Source organism: Pleurodeles waltl, chromosome 4_1, assembly GCF_031143425.1.
Source record: "Pleurodeles waltl isolate 20211129_DDA chromosome 4_1, aPleWal1.hap1.20221129, whole genome shotgun sequence".
NCBI classification, from domain to species: Eukaryota; Metazoa; Chordata; class Amphibia; order Caudata; family Salamandridae; genus Pleurodeles; species Pleurodeles waltl.
The window spans coordinates 84738552-84749754 of NC_090442.1; positions in this window are offsets into that span (position 1 = coordinate 84738552).

The following is an 11203-nucleotide window of genomic DNA, read 5'->3' on the forward strand; positions in this document are numbered from 1 at the left end:
ACAATTCATCGTCTCTTTAAATCTTCCAAAATCATATAAGGCCGGGTCATTATTTTCAGTGAGTGGAATAGCCCAATTATATGCTGTGCCCCAAAATAGGATATAATAATGACTATCCTAGCTGTGTCGAAAGTAAAGGCTCTGGTTTTTCAAGAAACTGCAACTGGTACTGGCTCCAAAATTAATCATACTTATTACTATCCCCAAAAAACCTTATTGGAGGAGCCAGAGGCACAGCAACTGGAGTGGTTACAGTGACATTAACAGGATAAATAGTTCCAGTGGTGGACGCACTGGTGGGATTCCCCATATCACCAAAGTGTGTGGGTTGTAGAACATGGTGCGTACCTTTAGCCGTTCGTCCTACCTCAACATCAGCAAACCAGGGTGAATGATGGGGGAATATCAGACTAACTCATCCTTAAGCAACAGATTTTCCTGTCTCAAGGATTGAACTTCATTTTGTACCTCAGATAGTGCAATAGCTAATTCTACGGTACATTGAGTATCTTCTGACAAGGCCTGAGCTAAATCTTGAATTTGTAATTGGTTGCGTATATCGTCTGAGTGGTGGAAAGTATGAGGCTAGGCCTTCTGTCATGCATTCACCTGGTTCTAAACACGGAGCTCTAATACCAGCTGTTTCAGCAAAGCGAAAATAAACTAACAATAACTTAATCTCAATCACTGACCCAAGGGGAAGGGGTGATGGGATTAAACAAGAAATGATGTACTTGTGTTACTGGCTCTGCTCTGCTGCCTTATGACATTGCCTAGTAGGATAAGAACTCGTCGGACCTGGTTAGTGTTGATGCAGGTGCGGAGCACTAGAAATAACAAAAAGCATTGTTTACCATTCATTCTCAATTCATAGTGTCTTAGCAATTGTTTTACAAATAATGTCCACTGACAGTCTTCATCATAAATATTGCAGAAAGAGCAGGGACAATTTCAAAAACAAACTGGAGTTTTCCAGCACTTCTAAGAAGGTCACAACATACAGTGTTCAGATTGAAACTCAGATGCAAATTTGTGCACATTAAACTTCTCCAAAATTCCCAGTATAATTTGTCAAGGAATACTGTAGAAAAGCCTTCAGTTCAGATACAATAAAGTTCAGAGCAATAAAGTTCAGAGCTCTACAAAGAAATGAGTCAGAAATTCTGGGCCTCTTAGAGCCTTAGGAAATTACACAATGTCTGATATCTAAGGGCAAACTCACGCCTTCTCGAAAACTCAGTCTTGGAATAAATAACTAAACTATGGATTAGTGAGAACTAATATGAGGATCTATTACTTAGCCTTGTCTTAGTTCTTTCATTGGAACCTGAAGGAAGACTGGAAGCTGTGCTGCAAGAATCCTAAGAGAAGGTGGAATCGTAGCCAGCAATGAAGACAAAGGCCTTGAAGATTAGAGCGCTGGAGATTCCTGGCCACTTGGGAGGTGAGTGCAGGGAAGATGCTTGCGCGGGAAGGGAATGGGGCTTATCCCCGATTCACGATCAGGTGTGGGTATTAATGCTGGAAGAAGAGACAATCCAGAAAGGCATGTGTGTCATGTGGAGGCTTGGAAGTTTCCAGGGAACCTGGGGAAGGCACATGTTAGACAAACAAAGCCAAAGAGTACCATGGTACAAGTCAACAGGTCAAGGCAGGTACACTAATTGCCCAGGAAGCACATGTTCATTCTGCAGGTGCAAGACAAACTAACTAGCAACAGTACAGGAGGATCAATGGTTCAAGAGAGAGGTGGGCCATGGATTGAACGAGGCAGAGAGAGGTGCCAAAAGGGAAGAGTTACATGAGCCTGGTGTGTAAAACCTACAGCACAAAGAGCACAAGAGGGAGTCATGACATATTTAAGCCAGACAACTAGAAAAATAGTAGGTACTGAGGAAGCAATTCTAATGCATGTAGCAAATATGTACACTGACAAGCCACTAAATGCACTAACAATAAAACAAAAAGGACCCAAAATATCTAAGACAAGGGTCATGGTGGACGGCCAGCAGTCCATAAAGAACAATTCAATATTCACAGAGAAGCAGAGAGTAACAAAATAGATAAAGGATAAGAAAAGATCAGGCTTCATGCCTCAATATGTTCCCATGAGGAATGTTTAGAGAGGAACTGACCTTCTTGGCTGGGGTACTCTTCACTATTTTCAGCATGCAGAATTAATGCCGATGTCCCAAACTCATGGTGGGGTTCGCTGCTCCACCCCGTATACAAGAAAGGTAATAACACTGACCCGAAAAACTACAGACTAATGATTCTTTTGGATATTCAAGGGAACACATTACTGCAAGAACTAACAAAGTGGATTAAAGAAGAAGAAATACTGCCCTTTCATCAGACTGGGTTTAGTAAGGGAGGGTCAAACGCTGATAACATTGTTGGTTTTTCTTACATTGCTCTGCAGGCCTCCGGCAAAAAGAATATGACAGAGTTCACTTGTTTTGTAGACTACTCTGCCACCTTTGATGGGGTAGAATGCAACAAACTGTGGAGGAAAAACCTCCAAAACTGAACACTCTGCACAGTCTCCTGATTATCTCTCTCTATTGTGGGACTTGGGTAAAGTAAAACTTGCAGGGGACAGTCTCTCCAAAACTCTATAGCGATTGGGGTTTAAAATAGCGGCGCACACAGACCCTAACACTTTTTAATTTGTACATGCCACTTCTTGGCAAGGAGTTGCAAATAGCAAACCTAGGGCCAGATGTAGGTAGGTAAAAATTTGCGAATCGGAAATAGTGACTCCATGTGAATCGCTATTTCCGACTCGCAAAACCAGATGCCAGCAAGACTGGCCATTCCAAATTACGAGTCGCAGAGGTGTTGCACCTCAATTTGCGACCTCCGTTTTTTACGAACGAGGTTGCAAATTGCGCGAACGTTGTGGTCCGGTGTTGCAAATTGCGACTGACTCACAAATTGCCTGCAGATGGAACAAAACAGTTGGAAAACCCACTTCCTGGCTCTTGGTGATGACATCAGAACCAGGAAGTCACTAAATAGAACTGGGAGGCGGGAGGAGCACACCCAGCCCAAACTGCAGAGCCACACCCAGTTAAGAGGAGCTGCAACAACAATGGAGAAGGAGTCACCCAGTGCTGGCAGGAAGAGAAAAATCAAGTTCTCTGACAAGGAGTTGGAGGTACTAACGGAGGAGTGCTGCCTGCACCATGATCAACTCTTTGGCAAGGCAGCAATGAGTGTCCCTGACACTCCAAAAATAAAAATATGGCAAGACATCCAGGACAAAAATAATGCCATTGTGGTAAGCCACAGCACCCTGGATGAAATTAGGAAAAGGTGGTATGACCTTCGCTCCAGGACCCAGGAGAGGGTTGCAGAGCGCATGAGGGATATGCAGGGCACTGGAGGAGGCCCATCCACCGTTCCACCACCTACAGCCCTGGAAACCATGGTGGAGACAATACTGGAGCCGGAGGATGTACTGGGCATAGGAGATGTGGACAGTTCGGCACCTGGAACATCAAAAAGTGAGTACCATGATATATGCTTTGACACCCACAAATGCACTATACCCACAATCACAGTACACAGCAGCAGGCACCTCCAGACTAGCTCCATTACAGTCTAGCAACCTCTAGAAAAGTGCACTATGGGCAATATAGTACAGTAGTCCAAATATAGGCAAATGTTTATTATAAGGCAAAAAACAGATGTGCGAGACTGACAGTGTATCCCATATGTTTCACAGGTCTCCCACAAGGCCCCCCCATCAGTGAAAATGTGCAGGGAGAGGAACATGGGCCAGACCCACAGGAGGAAGCTGCCACTGACACAGCAGGGCACAGCACGACACCACCACCCATGATAATGCCAACAGAGTCCATGGAAGATCCTGCGCTGGATATGGAGGCAGCAGTGGTAGCACCAGGGCCATGGCCTACGGAGAGGCACACACAGCCAGCAGCAGGCACAGTGCGCAGACGTCGCCTCAGTGTGCAGTCTGTTCACAGTGAGGATGTCGCAGATGTTGAGTTTGCAGGACTTGAGGCATCCTTAGTACAGGGTCTGCGCCTGCAAAATAGACAGTTGAGGTCAATTAACAGGAATCTAACAAGAATGAAGACCACTGTGACCCATGGGCTGGCTAATGTGGACACTCAGTTCCAAACAATGAACACACATCTGGGAAACCTGGCACAATCCATTGACTTATTGGTCAGGGAACTGGTGGCTGACAGGGCACAGGCACGGAGCAGGGAGCGGAACACTGCAGCCCAGTTAGACAGACTTGCAGTATCCATTGGGTGCCTGGCTACAAACACAACCTGCCTGTCAAGGCACACAGTCAGCCTGCAGATCGAACTGGGTCATTTTGCTGGAGATGTGGCATGGGGACTTGACCGCATCAGCCATGCGGTTGATATAATGGAGACCAGACAGGCTGCAAGGGGCACAGGGGATACCCCGCAGGACAGCGAGGAGGGCTCTACCATCAGCAGTGTGTCTGCCACTGATGTGCGAGTTCTGCGGAGTAGCAGTTCACGGCAGGGCTCAGGGGACCCACCTGGAGTGAGCCATGGTGGCCGCAGTCGGAGGAGGCTGTGAGCCACTGACATGTACTAATACTGAGGCACATGAAAGTAATGTGTCTGATTTGACTGTTTCCAATACCAGACTGTTGCATACTGCACATTTCTAATAACATTATAGTTTAGCAATAAAAAGGTTTTGTTTGTTTGATTACACAGCTGGGCTATGTGTGTCTGACATTAGTGAGTGTGGTCACGGTTGCCACGTACCTGCCAAAGTGTTGGGTTGCAATGTGGTTCTGTCTCTGTCTGCCCTCATTTGTGATGCTTCTGTCCCCTGGCTGGCGGTGTGGCAGCTCTTGCTCCTCATCCTCCACGTCTGTGTCTTCAGGGGTGAGATGTAGCCCACGTCTGGTGGCAATGTTGTGTAGGATGGCACAGGCGCCAACTATCTTGCATGATGTTTCTGGGGCATACTGGAGATCTCCTCCACTTTTGTGGAGGCATCGGAATCTTGACTTTAACAAGCCAAAGGTCCTCTCAACTACAGTTCTGGTCCGCTGATGTGCAATGTTATATTGCCTCTCTTTCTGATTGCCAGGTGTTACGTATGGGGTCAGTATCCATGGTCTCAGGGCATATGCACTGTCACCTGTTTGACAAAAGAGGCAAATTTAGCAGGGCATCACAGGGCTACACAGTGACCTGTATGTAAGGCTTTAGAGTGTAGTCACCAATACCTAATAGATATCCTTCTCCAAACTTCCCACGTTCTAGGCGTTGGTGTATCCCGCTGTGCCTGAATACGTATGAGTCATGTGTACTCCCTGGATATTTAGCTACCATGTCAGTAATGACATTATGGGCGTCACATACCACCTGAATGTTTAGTGAGTGGGTACATTTCCTATTGCGGAAGACATATTCCAGATTTGCAGGTGGGCAAATTTGTATATGTGTTCCGTCCACACACCCTATTACATGGGGGAAGTTGGCAATTCTGTAGAAGTCCACCTTGGTGCTGTTAATTTCTGCCTCATTCCTGAGAAGGTATATATATCTGGACATGTGTGCGAGTATGGCATCTAGGAAACGTCTGAGGAATCGTGAGAGTGCACTTTGGGATACCCCACCTGCCACTGCAATCACCCCCTGATAGCTACCTGAGGCCAAGAGGTGCAGTGAGCATAGCACTTGCACATGTGTGGGGATGGCGCTGCCGCGCATTGTCTGTTGTTCAAGCTGAGGTTTCAGGAGTTCAATAATCTCTATGATAACAGCACTGCTCAGTCTATATTTGTCATAAATCTCCTCCTCAGTTTGTTGAAATAGTGTCTGCCTGGTTCGGTATATCCTCTCCTGTCTCTGCCTCCTCCTCCTCTGCTGGGCAGGCTGGACTCTCCTCGTCCATGCAATCACGTACAGTTCAGCCATTTTGGGTAGACCAGATGCCTTCTGGGTCTCCTTTTGTACTTTGGTACCTGCTCTGAATCAGTGGTAATCTGGGTGTGCAAAATTGACTTTTTGCGACCAGTCGCAATTTGCGACTGGCTTTTACATATGGTTTGCGACTCGCAATTTGCGACTCCCTGATTGTGGGTCGCAAAATCAGGTCGCAATTTTTGCGAGTCGGTGCTGGGTCTCATCGCTATTTGGCTATTTGGTGATCGGAAATGGGATTTTGCATCCCATTTCGGATTTTGCGGGGTCGCAAATACCGAATAGGGCCATTTGCGACTCGCAAAACGTTGCTACATCTGGCTCCTACCCACCCCAAAAATTGGTAAGACTAAAATGTACTTAATGCAATATGCAGATGATTTGGTTTTATTACCAGGGGCGGCTCTTTCACTAAGGCGGAGGAGTGTCGCCCCACAGTTTTTTCCAAAAAGTAAAAATACAATGACAATAACGTACATTACTTTATTAGCATATTTTTCTTTGTAGTGCGGGGTGGGGTGGTGATGGGCTGGAGGGAGGAGGCCGTAGGAGGGCTATGTGAACACAAAGTGCATATGTCTGTTTGGTTGGCCTTATTGAGCCGGCCCAAAAAACACGCGCACTTTGCAGGTTCTCTACCCGGCTGTATAGCACAGCCGGGCAAAGAACATGCCAAGTCTCCCATTCTCAGTCTGAGTGGCGAAGCAGGCCACTCAGACCAATCATGACTCTGCTGTCAGCAACGCTGTGATTGGCTGGGAGCCAGTGCAGCCGGTAAGAGGACAGAGGGGAGACAAATGCGTCTCCCCTTGAAGGTAAGTGTTTTTTTTTTTTTAAACACCCCCCTGTTCCAGCCCACCATCCCTGTTCAGTAGCAGACACCACTGTTTATTACATCATATAAAAGTAGGCCTCCGGCAAGGGCTACATGCAGTACATATCTACAACTAGAGTATTGACCCAACTGCCAACCCAAACAAAACGCAAGGAAGAACTTACAAAGATGAAGGCTGGGTGCTTAGATAATGGAAAGTGCAAGTAGTTAAAATTATCTCTGGGCATGGTTTAGTAAAACTTGAAAGGTGATGGTGCAACAGCAGAAAATGAAGATGGAAGTAAAGGCAGCTATATATGCCTTGTGAAAACTTAACACAAAACTGCACAGTCCAATGAGAATGACAATTAAGAGGGTGGTTAAGCAAAATTGTTGTCTATAGTGGGCCATGTGCAACAGGCATTTCTAGGGCAATGTGAGACTCAACTTGAGAAAAGCCAATGTCAAGGGTAAAAGCACATCTTCTAGCACCGACATATACCCATAACAGTCGGTTATGACTGTCCTTGTTCAGCAAAAATACTTATGCATAGGAACTCATGCAAAGCATTACTATGGAGTTGTGGATGCTCCAGCAAGCTCCATGAAGGAGGTACTAAATCCTGTATACAGCACAAGAACAATCCCTCGAGCATTTATTTAAATAAAGCAGTGGAGACCCTAAAGTTGGCTATCGAGAATTGGAGTATGAATGCATAAGTTACACAGCTTTAAAAGCCTCAATAAACAAACACGTGTGCCAAATCTCATGGGAAAATGACATCCCAGGACACTGGAAAAAACTCAGGTATATGGCACTCAGATGGTAATCATAAAACACAACCATACCTCAATCAAGCCCTGGGAAAGAAATCTCTGAAGCTAGGCTGGTGACGTTCCCAATAAAATAACTAAATACAACTTGGAAACCTCTATTGTACAACATCAGATGCAGATCATGCACTTTAAAAAAAGAGATATTATAGCATTGTATATGCTACTGTCCAACTCTGCAGGAGCTTCAAAGGAAACTGCTACAGTGTCTTGAGACACTTACAGGTGAGTTTTTGCGCTTAACAAATTGGTTTTGATTTGATTTGATTTGACTAAAATTGACTAATCTTCTTTTCACAGGGGGCAAGAACCTCTCTAGAAGTGGTAACATTCCTTTTTACCAGCGCTACACCTGCGGACTGGGTCCGGGTTTACTAGATCCTCACGCAATGCAGCAGCCAAAAAATCTGTGCTGCGCTGTGCTGTACGAGAAGGAGAGAGCAGGAGAGCACCATATAATTACAGAAATGTGGCACTCTCCTCTCTCCTCCCTAGCGCCGGGGCAGAAATCTGCTGCTGTGTGTCACCCACACACCTTTGTGCCATAGCGCAAGGGTGTGTGCATGGGTCCACCATAGGTTTTACACTGGAAGGGTACTCTTCCAGTACAAAAAATATTATGCGTAGCCTAACCTTAAAAATGCTCCCACCTTACATGTGTGCTGTACAGTGCAGTACACATGTTAAGTCGTAAAAAAAAGGAGAAATAAAAACATTTCTCTGCAATTGCGCCTCGTTGAACTAGGCACTATTTTCTTATGCTATTTTCTTGTCTTCTTTTTTTAAGTAAATAGGGCTTAGTACCGAAAACCTTGGGTGGTTGCATGGGAACGCCAATGCACCACCCATGGTGTGCCCCCTTGGTGCTTAGTAATGCAAAGCAGCTCTAGGCGCTGTTTTGCACAACTATTGATCATTTTCCAGCACTAAAGAAGTTTAGTGTTGGAAAGTAAATTAGTAAAAAATGATTGTGTCTATTTGTGTCACTTTTGTGACCCAAACACAGTGATAAAACTTAGTAAATATACCCACAGGTTTCCCTATATGAGTCTAAATCTCAAACATACAAATGAAGTAGCATGGAACATCTGCCATTTCCTTGACTTTCTGTCCGAGTAGTAGTGTGTCTGGTAGTTGTATTGTTATTTTGCCCTATCTTGAGGCATATTTATGATGCCACTAGCACCACCTTATGCATATTTTTATTTTACGCAAATGTGGAGTTAAGGTGGCATTTCTCACATGCCACTTTGTAAACCCTTGTGCCACATTAGGCCTATGCTAGGCATAATGTATGCAAGGGGGAGTTCCCATGTAGGGAGGCCCAGAACAAATGTACTAGATTTCACTGTACCATTTTTAGCATCATTATTAATGCCTGCCTCAGGCAGGTGTTAAGATGACTCTACCATTGAAAACAATGTACCTCCCTTTGCGTTGCTGCATTAGTGCAATAATTTATGGCACTAATCCAGCGAAGCACCACATTAGCACCATAAAAAATTACACTAATGTGGACGCAACCCCCCATTGGTGCTCCATCATGTAAATACGGCGCACATGTGGTGTCGTAGGGGGAGACACAGTGGGGCGCTAGAAAAGTGGCCCATCATGAATGATGCGCCACTTTTCCATAAATATGCCCCTTTGTGTCTAAACCATGATCAAACTGTATGGAAGACTAAGCACTGTATTGTGCTTTTTGAACATGCTTTAATCATCACAACAGGGTCGAATTGTTGTCATTTGATGCAGTTTGTTGAACAAAGACTCTTTTTGGAAAACTGAGCGGTATTTTTAAATAAGTGTATTGTATAAGAAAACATTTATTATTTATGTCTGGCCATTTGCAGTGATATGTTATGCCATGATAGTTTTTTTTGGTAACTAAGGCAATGGCTGTTTTTTAAATATTTTTTTTATATAGGCATATGTTATAAGAAAATATATATTTTTGATTTCTGGCAATATTCTGTGACAAGTTATACCGTGACAGTTTTTTTCATAAATAAGACAATAGTTGTTCTTTTTTTTTTTTTAAGAAATTTTACTTATAAGAAGAAATGAATAACTGATTTGTGGCCACACGTCGTGATAAGTTAAGTTATTATTATACTGGTGGAAAATTGCAAAGATTTTAATGAATGAATGAATTAAGACTGCTAAAGTTTTATTCATTCAATAAGTGACAGGAAGGTTTTATGATACCGAAGGATTTTTACCCTGCTGGTTTAACAAGGTAGCTTCTCCATCAACAAATGTAATCCATTTGCTTACCAAAAGCGATTTAAAATCTTAAAAAAGAACTTTTGATGTCAGCTTTTAATATAAAATTGATTACAAAGACTTGGTACCCAAGTCCTATGTTATGTTAGATGAGGGGAGGTTAATACATAGGTAATATGCAAAAGATTTAGGCCCTCATTACAACATTGGCGGTAAATGCCGCTTACCTCTGCTGATGCCCGGCAACATTCCGTGACCGCAGTGGTATACCTCTACGGGTAATATGACCCACACAGAGAAATCCGCCACTATACAGACACCCACACAAGTCCGCCAGCCCAAAGGTCAGTGATAAACTGGCAGTACCAAAACCCACACCGGTACACCAACAGAAATACGCCCATAGTATCATGACCCACGAATCACCGCGGTGGTCATTCAACCGCGGTAAACCATTGGCAGTACACACTGTTGCGGTCAAAATACACACACACTAACAAAACTACACCACATTGGACAATTCAAACTACATACACCTGACACACAAACACACACACCACACCCACACACCCAATCCAATATAAAACACACACCCACAATACCCACAACCCCTTACAACAACAAAAAATATTGCCAACTGAGAGAGAGACAAGCCAGGAGCACCAACTGAATCTGAGCCACATAACACCATCACCCGTACACCATCCACGCACCTCACAGCACACACCCCAACACATCACCCCACACACCCTCACACATACTACACCCATGGCACCACAAAGACACCCTAGGTTCTCAGAGGAGGAGCTAAGGGTCATGGTGGAGGAAATCATCCGGGTAGAGCCACAGCTATTCAGATCGCAGGTGCAGCAGACATCCATTGCTAGGAAGATGGAGCTATGGCGGAGAGTCATGGACAGGGTCAACACCGTGGGACAGCACCCAAGAACAAGGGATGACATCAGGAAGAGGTGGAACAACCTACAGGAGAAGGTGCGTTCCGTGGTTGCAAGACACCAGGTAGCTGTACAGAGGACTGGCGGTGGACCCACACCTCCTCCCCCACAACTAACAACATGGGAGGAGCAAGTCTTGGTGATCATGCATCCTGAGGGCCTCGCAGGAGTAGCAGGAAGACTGGACTCTGGTAAGTCAAATCTTTACTACTTCACCCCCCTCCTCCATGGCATCACAAACTCCTACCCCTACACTCACCCCCATCACTCCACCACCTCACATATACCCCACCACCACAACCCACCCATCCCAATACCAAGCCCTGCATGCAACACCAATGCATTGACACCCATCACAGACCTGGATGGACACCCATCACAACAGCATGCAAACTAGTGACAATCACTTAGCCAAGCACAAC